Here is a 13,111-nt window from a genome sequence, read left to right as displayed (position 1 = left end):
ATTAGCAAATAAAATGGTGACACTCTTTGATACAGATATCTAACAAATATAGTGGAGTCACTGGAGTTTTTACTTACGGAAAAAATCAAACAAGATATAACTTTTTATAATTTCATAAGATTAAGAAAAATGTATAATAAACAACATATCAAAAAGTTATACTCCAAAGGTAGGTGCTTAATTTTTTATTAAACAAATGAACTGAGAAATCAGTTGTTTTTTAAATATCTACGAAAATATATATTTAAAAAAAAACTGAATTGATCATTGAAAAATTAAAAAAATTTTACACAAAAAACCTTACAGATTTTTCTAAAATTAAATCTACAGCTTCTATAATTTTTTATTTATAACGCTCAAGTCACCCCTCTCACAAACATGGGCGCACTATATTGCATCGTTCGACGGAGCGCGCGGTTGAGTTAACATAAATAACATTTTTTTTAACTAATTCATCAAATTAAATTGTACTAATTGGATATAAAAGAAGAACATTAAATCTATCTTATATGTAGTTATGATACAAAGAAAAAAATATGCGAATAAGTACAGTGTGAGCGAAAAGTGGTACTTACATGACTTGTTTAAAAATGATTTGAAAATGTGTTCCTAATACAATTTTAGCTACAATACTCTCAAATTTGCATAACTTACCTTTCAAACATTGTACTAAGCGATGTTTCAGTCAAAAACAATCTAAAAAATTTAATTCAAATGATACCGACGCGAGACGTCTCAAAAAACGTAATTTTTTAAAACTTCGTAGTTTTACAGAATTACTACCACTTTAACAGGATATTACCTACTCAAGCTTAAATGAATGTACATATTACTATTTTATAGGTTTTTTTAAAGCCTAAGATTTTACTTTAAAAATGAAATAAAGCAGTTCTTTTTGAGAAAATTAAGAACGATAAAAGAGTAATACAAAAACCGAAAAATGTCAATTAAAACAAAAAATGTTTATACAAAGTCATCAAAACTTTTTTATGTACAACTTACCCACAATATATTTTGATAAGCTTAAAAAATAATAAATGTTAAAAATATTTAGGTATTGTTGTTTGAGATATTATATAGAATGTCTGCGTAACTTGCAACCTATTGGAAACTTTTTTATTATCAATTTCACGAATAAAAGTTGCTCTTCAAAAAATGCTCTGCGTGATATAAAATCTAAGGTGCAACCATCCGTTATAAAATTTTATCAATTTTATACGAGGTATGTCAAAAAAAATATAAATTTCACTCAAAAGTAAAGTACCTTTATATATTTCACAACATCGAAATTTGTTATTTAAGTTAAAATATATTCTTAAGGGGAAAGGCGCAAAATCTCGGAGCAATGTATTTTAAATCCATTCATTTTTTCGAATCCTGAGAAAACTAATAATTATTTTTGAAAAATTTAAACGCAGAATGAAAGATTACATAATTAACGAGGGCTAAATTCCCTGAAAACTTCTATAATGTTTATGTTAATTAGTTACAGGGGTGAAAAAAAGAGAAATTTTAGTGTGATTTTTAATTTCAAATATCTCATTCAAAAGAAACTTTTTGTTTATTCTGAAGGATTTTCGGCCCTCGGTAATAATGTAATCTTTCATTCTGCGTTTAAATTTTTCAACTATGTATAGTTTTCTCAGGATTCGAAAAAAATGAATAGATACATTTAAAATGCACTGATCCGAGATTTTGCATCTACGCTCTTAAAGAAAATGCATTTCTTTACTAGTACCCTTTGTTTTCTAGTTTCTGTCCTTGTGGGATCGGTACTCGCTGGAGGGACCGCAGACGTTCGGATACAAATAGCGTCTCTTTGCAAAGACAATGACGTCGACTTTGCAAAGTAACAAAACACTCAACACACACACTACACATTACACTAGGTACCTAATTGGAAAAATCCACTGTACCATGCCAATGGTCATTAGTTGTCGAGGCATTAGCTAAATAAAAAAAATTGTTTTCATTTATTAATAAAAGTGTATGTTTAATTTTATTTATAACCAACCCTTAAGGTGGCAATATTGGGTTCACTTACCTTATTGTACATTACCTACAGTATTTTTAAATATTATCTCTCTTGAATTAAGAGACCAGAATAAGGATAAGGTTTTAAACCTTCACCTAATAACATAAAAGTCAATAGTTCAAAAAGCCGAAATTTCCAAGGAAAAACCATTATAGTACATTATTGCTTTTTTAATCGTAAAGCTTGGACTAAAAATATCTAAATATCTCCTATCTACGTTCGTATTCATTACCCACATAATTAGTACGTTTTTTACTCAATAAAACACTTCCGCATTCGCATTTTCCTGTAATTAACGATAAATCGCAAACCTTGGCAACGCGACGAACTTTTGATAGAAGCTTCGCCAAAATATCAAACCGGTGGGCAACCGGCGAATAATCCAGTTTACTCAAAACCGCTTTTAACATCACAAGTAGCCGATGGGCGCCGACTGATGCCAAGTGCTATAATAACTTGCCGACATTTTTCAGTAAGTTTGTTTACAAACAGTTCGTGAGCGGGAATGTGAGCTTAATTCAAGTTCAAGTACACCAAATTCATTTCGGTAACAAGTTCGCGGGACTAAGTGATGTCAGTGTGTCACGTTATTGGTTTGATTAATTGACGATTCAATAGTATTTTTTGTGATAATTTTGTGTATTAAGGTCGGACAATTCTTTCATCTACCAGGTAACTATTTATAAAAGTAAAAAATTAATTGGTGCAGATTTGAGGATTATAATCTTATACCCCAGGAAACAAAGTCGAAAAAGTACTTGAAAAATCTAAAAATTAGATAGGTACAGGGCCGGCGATAACGGGCCTGCAAGGGATGCACTGCAGGCGGGCGCCCTTGTTTGTGATACAAAATATTAATTTAAAAGAAACTGAAGGGCGCCTATGCTAGTTTTGCAGGCGGGCGCCTGATACCCTAGCGCCGGTACTGGATAGGTACATATCTACTGGCCGCAATTTTTTAACTGGAATTTATGGGAAAAGTCAATAGAATTAACTTTCGTCTTAAAAGAATCCAAGTTATCAAAAAAGTTATTTCGAAGCGAGAAAAGCATTTTTTTTATAATTAACGTATGAGACAAGCCACCCGCCTAAAAAAATTGCGCTGTGAACTAAAAAAAATATCACCGTTTCTATGGGTCTTCAAACTTATTTTTTTAAGAAAATGTGTTTTTTATAGCCTTTTAAATGGCGGTTTTTGGTTTTTAGTAAAACTTAAAAGGGCCCAGCCCAGAACTTTCAAATCATGAAAATTTGAGATCTTCAGAAGAGAATGAGACCAAAAATACACCTGTGCGGTCATTTGAAAATTACCTTTTTTTCTCTAAAACGACATAAAAAAATAGATTAATATTGCTCAAAAATTTAGTAAACTAAAAACAAATTTATTAACTAAAATAAAAAAAAATTAATAAAATAAAAAAATAAAAAAAAAATATATAAAAACTCACATTGTGAAATGGACTTTAAATATGCTTATTGTTTATTTTATTAATTAGGTACATTGAAAAAATGCTTAATTTCGGTGTTTAATTCAATAACTTTTTTGTTTATAAACATTTTTTAATTTAGAAAATCTCATTTTAAAGAGCAATTATTTTTAAGGAAATCGTATGTTGAACGTTTTCATCTAAAATGCGTAGTTTTTTTCACAATGTTGAAAATAATGAAAAAAGTCGGTTTTTTGCTTAAATGCTAATAAAAAACCATGACACAGTAAAACTTTCTATACCTACGAGATGGTACCGCCTTTTCTATAGTTATTTCTGTAATTTTTGCGTAAAATACGTACTTTTAACGTAAAACGTAAATAAACAATTTGAAATGTCTAAAAAAAAACAATTTTAGCGTTTTTTGAGACCATTTTTCAATATGTCACACCTAATTAAAAAAAAAAACAAAAATATGAGATGAAAGCTTAAGTAAACTAAAAACAAATTTTAACTAAAATAAAAAAAAAATAATAAAATAAAAAAAATAAAAGAAATTTAAGTATATAAAAACTCACATTGTGAAATGGAGTTTAAATATTTTTATTGTTTATTTTATTAATTAGATATTTACATTGGAAAAATGCTTACTTTCGGTGTTTAATTCAATAACCTTTTTGTTTATAAACATTTTTTAATTTAGGAAATCTCATTTTAAAGAGCAATTATTTTTAAGGAAATCGTATGTTGAACGTATTCATCTAAAATGCATAACTAGTTTTTTTCACAATGTTGAAAATAATGAAAAAAGTCGTTTTTTGCTTAAATGCTAATAAAAAACCATGACACAGTAAAAATTTCTATACCTACGAGATGGTATCGCCTTTTCTATAGTTATTTCTGTAATTTTTGCGTAAAATGTGTACTTTTAACGTAAAACGTAAATAAACAATTTGAAATGTCGAAAAAAAACCCAATTTTAGCGTTTTTTGAGACCATTTTCTAATATGTCACACCTAATTAAAAAAAAAAACAAAAATATGAGATGAAAGCTTAAGTCAAGTAGTCTCAAAGTGCACAATTCTATTTTGATTTTATCTTGCAGCAGTTTAAAATATTCATAAACAAATTTATATACCGTTGCGTTTCGGAATATACAGTGATGATCGCACTTTCAAACGGCAAAATAGAGCAAAAGATGAAAAACGTATTAAGTTGTAAGATAAAAAGAAACGAAACTGGTGGAGGTGGAAGATTTAGCGATATTAACCTTTAAATTTACATTATATTGATCGTTTCTCACCTTTACAGGTATCAGAAGAGTATGTCAACTAAAATTGTCACTGTGACAGCGGTAGTTGCCAAACTCGTCCGATACGTCTAAAGGTGGGAAACAATCAATATAATGTAAATTTAGAAGTTAATATCGCTAAATTTCCCAGCTCCACTAGTTTCATTTCTTTTTATCTCACAATTTAATACGTTGTCCATCTTTTGTGCTATTTTGCTGGTTATTAGCGCGCTCATCACTGTATAGACTTAACGAAAGTTTGAACTTTAACGTTCGAATCAAATTGTTTACTTCCTACCCACAAGCTAATATTGTTTTAATCGAAAGAATATCATGCTACAATATTACAGCAAAAAGTTTACCTAAAGTTTACCACGGGAACCTGCTTAACCGAAAGAATATATTAGTTTCAAATAATAAATACATTTTTGTTGTTCTGTTTGTATCCCGAATCGCAACGGTATAACAATTTGTTTAGCGATTTTTTAAACTGACTTATACGCTTATACTATATAAAATCAAACTGGAATTGCGCAATCGAAAATACTTGAGTGTGTTTTCATCTCATATTTTTTTATTTTTTTTAATTCTCATTAAGTCCAACTAATTGAAAAATTGCCTAGAAAACGCTAAAATTGGCGTATTTTAGTAATTTTTATTGTTTATTTGCATTTTACGTTTAAAGTAAGCATTTTACGACAAAATCACAACAATAACTTTCGTCTTAAAATAACACGTTATTAAACAAGTACATCCTAGATTTTCACCCAAAATAATCGAAAGTAGAACTGGAAGTCGATATTTGAACTTTATTCGTGTAACTTTACGTCGATTAATATACGATCTTACTAATTTTGAGTCATTTTTACTAAACTTTGAGTCATCATTGTTTAAACCGGAAGTCCGATGTCAAATTTCCCATCTTTACTACTATCCTTGGATTATAAGCTAAGTGTCATTCGACATTAATGTGTCATTAATAACGGAGGAGTTTTTTTCGCGGACGGACGGACAGACAGTCATGAAACCGAAGTATATATTTGTTCTCGTTTTGCGAAGGCGCGTCGAATAATATATCACTTGTACTACTCCGGTGACTTTAAAATAGTACTTCTGGTCGCATTTCTAAAATCGGAAGTAGTATGTTAAATTTCTCACCTTGAGTACCATCCTTGGATCATAAGTTTTCATTTGATACCTCATTTGTCATTCTATGTGGTATAATGACGAATGAGTTATATTCTCGGTCGAGCGGACAGACGAAGAGACAGCCTAGGTCAAGTTTCTCACCTTTAGTACTATCTTTGGATTATAATCTTTTATTTGACACCTCATTTGTCATTTTACCTGGTATGACGGAGGACTTATATTCGCGGTCGGATGGACCGACGGACAGACCGAAAGACGGCCTAAGTAAAATTTCTCACCTTTATTACCATCCTTGGACTAAAAGCTTTCATTTGACACCTCATTTGTCATTCTACCTAGTATAGTGACGGAGGAGTTATATTCGCGGTCCGACGGACAGACAGCTTAGGTCAAATTTCTCACCTTTAGTACCATCCTTGGATCATAAGCTTTTATTTGACACATTATTTGTCATTTTACCTGGTATAATGACGGAGGAGTTATATCCGCGGTCGGACGGACAGACCGACAGACAGCCTAAGTCAAATTTCTCACCTTGAATACCATCCTTGGCCCTTGGACTATAAGCTTTCATTTGACACCTCATTTGTCATTCTACCTAATATAGTGACGGAGAAGTTAAATTCGCGGTCGGACGGACAGACAGAATAGGTCAAATTTCTCACCTTTAGTACCGTCCTTGGATTATAAGCTTTCATTTGACACCTCATTTGTCATTCTACCTGGCATAATGACGGAGGAGTTGTGTTTACAGACAGACAGACGGACGGAAGGACGGACAGACGGACGTGGATAAATCAACATTTTCACACTTTTTTCAAAATTGGTAAAACCAAAAGTGTCTTCGAAGCGAAAAAGGGAATTTTTTAATTCCTTTAACAATTGTTCAGTTTCTGTTGGTTTACCAAATTTAACCAGCTTTTAATATTTATAAACAATTGCGCTGTGTTTAAAAAATTAATTAAAAATATCTCCGGTTCTATGGGTTGCAAACTTCAGAACTTCAAAACAAAACACAACTTCAGCAAAAACAAATGAGCAGTGATGGAAAAGAGAATGCTTAGATGGATAAGTGGAGTAACAAAAAAGGATAAAATTGGAATGACCATATTAAGGGAAGTCTAGGGATGACATCAATTGATGTCAAATTGAGGGAGCATAGGTTGAGATGGTTTGGTCATGTTTAACGTCAAGACGTTTATCACCCAATACGAAGAATTACTGAACTGTGTGTTCCTGGAAGAAGCAGGAGAGGAAGACCAAAGAAGACCTGGGGAGACGCGTAGATAGAACATGTCGGTAAAGGAGATTGATGTTGATAGTACCCAAGATCGAAACTTATGGAGAAATGCAATTAGAGAAGACGACCCCGCATGGGGATAATGGCGTGAGATAAGAGAATGACATGAAATGAGTGTATACAGAAATTAGTGTTTGAGAAGCTTCTAGATGAGGGGTTACATGATGTACTTTCTCATTAAAAAAAAACCAAGATATGACTCATATAACTATTTTAAAACAATCTAACGTGAAGAGAAACCTATAGTCCGTCCCACCTTGACTTTACAGTATAGGGAACATAGACAATGTAGTCCTTATGAGAGTTTTTAGCGCGGTGATGCCGATTTTATCAAAAAGAATTTGTATTCGAACATAAGAGAGATTAAATTAAAACTGTTTTAGAAAGGCAATCCGAAAATTTTAGGATTCATATGCGTAATAACTATAGTATATCAAATAAACTTAAACGCATACGAATCCTAAAATTGTAGATTATGTTTCTAAAACAGTTTTAATTTCATCTCTCTAATGTTCGATTACAAATTCATTTTGAAAAAATCGGCATTACCGCGCTAAAAACTCTCGTAAGGACTGCATTGTTCTATGTTCCCTATACTGTAAAGTCAAGGTGGGACGGACTATAGTTTGACGAACAATAACAAAAAAACACTGTTTCACTATGTTAATTCTAATCCCCCATATTAACATTTTTTATAGCCTAGAATACAAATTTAACAGAGGTATCTAACGGAAAATGCAAATTTAATTTAATTTTTAACGGAGACAAGTTAAACTGGCGCGTGTCGTGTCCTACTAAAGAATTTTAAATAAAATATATTAAATTATTAATATTAAATTAACATAAAAAATCTCCGAATGTCAATAAAGATAGGGGTCAGTAAAGAAGAAACTGGTTTGGAATCGTAAAAATATATTAAAAATAATTATCAAAAATTAGAAATAATAAAAAGCCCGAAGGGATGGTTCTTTCCATGTCTGGCTATGTCCTTCTATTCAGATCTCTTCTGTGCTCTTTCCCTCCCTTGCCTTATATTCATAGCCCAGTCGGGATAGCATTTGACCTTGCATTAGGAGCTGCCCCAAATTTTATTTTTCTAATCTTTAGGGAGGGTCAATATTAGTATAAATTTAAAATCTCGACTGAATTCGGCCGTTGCGTTAGCCGCCATCTTGATTTTAAACGAAAACCGTTTTTGCTCAATATCTCCGCCATTTTCAATTTTTTGACAAAAAGTGTACAAACTGAAATTGTTGAAAATACGATTTTCTATAGTTTCATTTATTATAATTTTTTTCGTGCGGTCGATATTTTCCGAGTTATGAGGGGAAAATAGTGACAGTTGTAGCATAATTATTGAATTATTGAATTATCTCGTTTATTATTAGTTTTACACAAATATATATCTATACAAAAATGAAGAGAATTAAATTTTGTACAATTTTGATGTCGTACATTTTTTTGATAAAATCAATATTTAAGGTAGTACGTATGTGGTAAAGGTGCGAGCGTAAGACCCGATTGATTTTGTAGCAATTGTTTTTTGAAATTGTTGCAATTACGATTTACTACAATTTTTCGAGAGAACCAGTGGCTGGTCTACAAGGGGTGGAAATGGGAGAATTCCCCCCAACAGGGTCCAAAATTAAAAAAAAATTGTTGAAACATCACGATATATTAGCTGACATAAAACTTAAAATATTGACAGACAAATTCAACCAATCAAACCCGCTAGTTAATAAAATTAAGTGAACTTAATGCATATAATGTCTTTTTATGTCTTTTATATACTTAGTTTGGTCGATGTTTCATTGGAAGTTTTAAAAATTGTATAAAATATAATTCTCTTTATTTTTGTTTATGTACAATTATGTCGTAAAGTTAATAATAAATGAGACAATTCAATAATTATGCTTCTCCTCCGCTTCCATTATTTTCCCCCTTAACTCGGAGAATATTGATCGTATAAAAAATTGTGACAAAGAAATTGTAGGAAATTGCATTTCCAACAATTTTCTTTCCCACCAGTTAGGTTGAAAAGATGAAAATGGCGGAGATATTAAGCAACAACAGTTCTCATTAAAATCAATATGGCGGCTAATGCAACCGCGGAATTCAGTCGAGATTTTAAATTTACACTACTATTGATCTCTGCTAAAGGATAGAATTATAAAATTTGGGGCAGCTCGGAAACAAAATTCAATTCAATAATTATGCATACCCCCCCCCCCACTTTTTATTATTTTCCCATGTAACTCGGAAAATATCAACCGCATGAAAAAAATTGTTAAAAAGAAATTGTAGGAAATTTTATGTTGAACAATTTTAGTTGAAAATGGCGTAGATATTGAACAAAAACAATTGCTATAAAATCAATCCGGTCTTACGCTCGCGCCATTACTGCATACGTACTACCTTAAATATTAATTTCAGCAAAAAAATGAAAGAGATCAAAATTGTGTATAATTTAATTCTCTTTATTTTTGTATAGGTACATATTTGTTGTAAAATAATAAACTAGATAATTCAATAATTCAATAGTGATGCTCCAACTCTCACTATTTTCCCCTCATAACTCGGAAAATATCGACCGCACGAAAAAAATTATAATTAATGAAATTATAGAAAGTCACATTTTCAACAATTTCAGTTTCTACACTTTTTATCAAAAAATTGAAAATGGCGGAGATATTGAGCAAAAACGGTTCTCGTTTAAAATCAAGATGGCGGCTAACGCAACGGTGGAATTCAGTCGAGATTTTAAATTTATACTAATATTGACCCTCCCTAAAGATTAGAAAAATTAAATTTGGGGCAGCTCCTAATGCAAGGTTAGGCCTGTTATTCGTCTAACCCGACTGGACTATCATGGCTTTCAGATCGTTTTCCATGTCATCCATCCATCTCGTTCTGTATAATCTTCCCATCGGCTATAATTGTAATAATTTTTTTTTTGTTTTTACACCTTCTTGTCTCTGAACATGTCCCAGCTATGACAGTCTTCTGGTTGTCTTCACTTTCTCCTGATTCTTCTGCACTCTGACTTCTCTGTCTTCCTCTTGCACCGGGCCATATACTTTTCTCAATATCTTTCTCTCGAATGTTCTGAGTTGGGCTTCCTTTTTTGTCATTAACCCAAGTTTCACAACCATAAGTTACTACGGGTCTAATCAATCCAGGGTATACGAGCAGATTGCACTAAGTCAAAAATCACTGTTTTGAGAAAATCAAGTATTAGTAAAATTCTTACATATAAATCAAAACTACACAAAAAGTATTACTTTTAGTTTAATTCTATTACTTGTGTAGAAATAGTAATGGTATTTTAAAGAATGTGGTATATGACAACAACAGTTATTGTTTTTGGTTAATTAGCATGGTGCATTCTGCTTGTTCATAATGTTACTATTTTACACAAGTAGACACACAACTAATCCCATTTTAATGTTAATTTTAGTTGTATCAATTTTACCATTATAATGTTTTATCCTATAATCTTGGACAACTATAAATTCGGCATTAAAAAAATCCTGTTGAAAAATATAAATAAAAAAGGACAACAGAAATTTTCAGAAATTTAATTATTAGATACAAAAAAAATACAAAAAGTAAATAGATGATTAGTCTTCTTTATCTAGACCAGGTCATTTAGGATTTTTAAATACTGCACATAGAAACTTATATAACTTTTTGAATTGTGTTCAAGATGATGTCAGAAAAAAATCTACATTAGAAAAATGGATAGAAATGCATACTTGCATTTTAAAGGTACAAAGAATGCATCCAAAGGTGCATAAACATATCCAAATAAGTATATTGAGGGCCAGATTTTGTCACTAGATGGTTTTTTGGTCGCTGACGCCATCAGAACCGACCACCGGAGTACTTGGTGCCCAGGTTCACTGTTAAGGCACATGATCTGGAGTTTCGTGGGTTTTCGATAAATTGATTCAAACATATTACCTACTCGAGGGTTTTTGGGGCCGCTGAATTAGAATACGCCACAGAACCGACCCCCGATGCAAAAACACCCTCCATATGGTAGAGTATATACTCTATATCAGTGGTTCCCAACCTTTTTCGGCCTACCGCCCATTTTTCCAAAAACAAAATACTTAACGCCCCCCTTAAAAAACTCTTCCATTCTTAAAATTAGTAACGCACTTTCATTCACGATTGTTTTACCTTTTTTGGGTCAAAGGCTACCTTAAATATGATTCGACGGCCCCTTAACTAATCCAAGCAACAACAAATTAAAAAAAAATGTTTTATTCAAAAATACAGTATTCATGTATTGATCAAACTTTAACTTAAATACATATCATAAAAAACAATATAATAATAATATAACATTTTTAATGAGAAGGCTGTGACAAATATGTATTACAATAATAGTGTATTACTTTATGAGGCGGAGAAGCATGACTTTTCTTGACGCGCCCGATATTACGCGCCGAACGAAGTGAGGCGCGTAATAGACGGCAAGTCAAGAAAAGTCGCTTCTTTGCCGAATAAAGTATACTATTTTTTCTTCAAACGTAGCAAAATCTAGAATGCCTCAAACGACATGGGGGCTGGAAATCAAGCACGGTTGCCGAAGGATATATAGAGGATTCAATAAGAAATAAGAACGATAATGCTCAAAAAATTTTAAACCCTCATGATTCGCCAACATCGGGAATGATTGCTGAAAGTTGTGCTCGACCATCAGTATCATCAACAATTACCAATGCGTATCAAGAGTCGGGAACATTTTTGCACGGTTTCAATTTTGAAAATGCCTCATTAACTAATTGTACTTTTAATATTACTATAAATAAAAATGATGTTTAATTGTTGTTAATGACATTTGTATTGTTGCTTTGTGACATGTTTCATATTGTTGCCATGACAACATTTTTCCCTCCGCCGTAAAGAAATGGGAAAAAAACTGCTGCCGGCGGAGACATCAAACTTTGACAGGATCAAGTTAGATAAGTAATGTCATCATTATTTGACGTTTGAAGAAAAAATATACAGTGCTAGTCAAAAGTCCGTACCCCCCCTCGTATCTTTTGAACGGTTATACCTATAATAGTGAAATTTGGAGGAAGGAAATAAACGGACGTAAGCTTCTTAACTAGTTATGACAGGTGACGTAATAGTGACAGATGACGTTACAGAGCCACTGTGACCGATAATTTTAAATAGGACCTTATGGCAAGTGATACCTCGTTTGTGAGGTATTTAAAATACCTATTCAGTCATACTAATTTTTTTGGGTTTAGGTTGATTTCGATTTTGGTGAATAAATTAAATAAATATAATATTGTAGTTTCGAATTTAATTAATAAAAATTCAAATGTCCGCCTATAGATTTTTTGTCAAAAAAGTTGACGTTTTTTAATTCTCTAGTAGTTTTTACGTCAACATCAACCTGTTTGACAAGTAATCATAGGCGGAATTTTGAATTTTTATTAATTAAATGCGAAACTACAATTTTATATTTACTTCATTTGTTCATCAAAATTAGCTTAAACTCAAACAAAATTAGTATGACTGAATAGGTATTTTCAATACTGTAGGTAGACTGAATAGGTATTCATCTGTCACTATTACGTTACCTGTCATGACTAGTTAAGAAGCTTACGTCCGTTTATTTGCTCCCTCCAAATTTTACTATTATAGGTATAACCGTTCAAAAGATACGAGGGGGGGTACGGACTTTTGACTAGCACTGTATTTCTAATAAATGCACTGCAACTTTCTGCAATTAACACACAGAAAATTCACCACCCTGCTTTAGCGAAACAATCTCGAATGATTAAGTTATGCCTGACCATGCCGCTGCGCGAAGGAGGAACCAAAATTCACTTAAAGCAGAAAGGTTCTACTGGAAGTGGAATTATACTAACCAAACTGAAACGTTC

At 31.9% G+C, this 13,111-nt stretch overlaps 1 protein-coding gene across 1 annotated transcript in view; it reads left to right on the top strand.

Annotated features, from left to right (window-relative positions):
- The first annotated feature begins 2,398 nt into the window (after positions 1-2,398).
- LOC126888000 (pyrokinin-1 receptor-like) overlaps positions 2,399-13,111 on the top strand; it is a 335,880-nt gene continuing 325,167 nt past the window's right edge. The window contains exon 1 of the mRNA XM_050655990.1: positions 2,399-2,707. The gene's annotated coding sequence lies outside the window, so the exon portion shown is untranslated. The remainder of the gene's footprint in view (positions 2,708-13,111) is intronic.

The sequence above is a fragment of the Diabrotica virgifera genome, chromosome 7 (genome assembly GCF_917563875.1).
Source record: "Diabrotica virgifera virgifera chromosome 7, PGI_DIABVI_V3a".
Classification (NCBI taxonomy): Eukaryota; Metazoa; Arthropoda; class Insecta; order Coleoptera; family Chrysomelidae; genus Diabrotica; species Diabrotica virgifera.
Note: the sequence above shows the minus strand (reverse complement) of the source record. Positions and strands in the feature narration are given on the sequence as shown.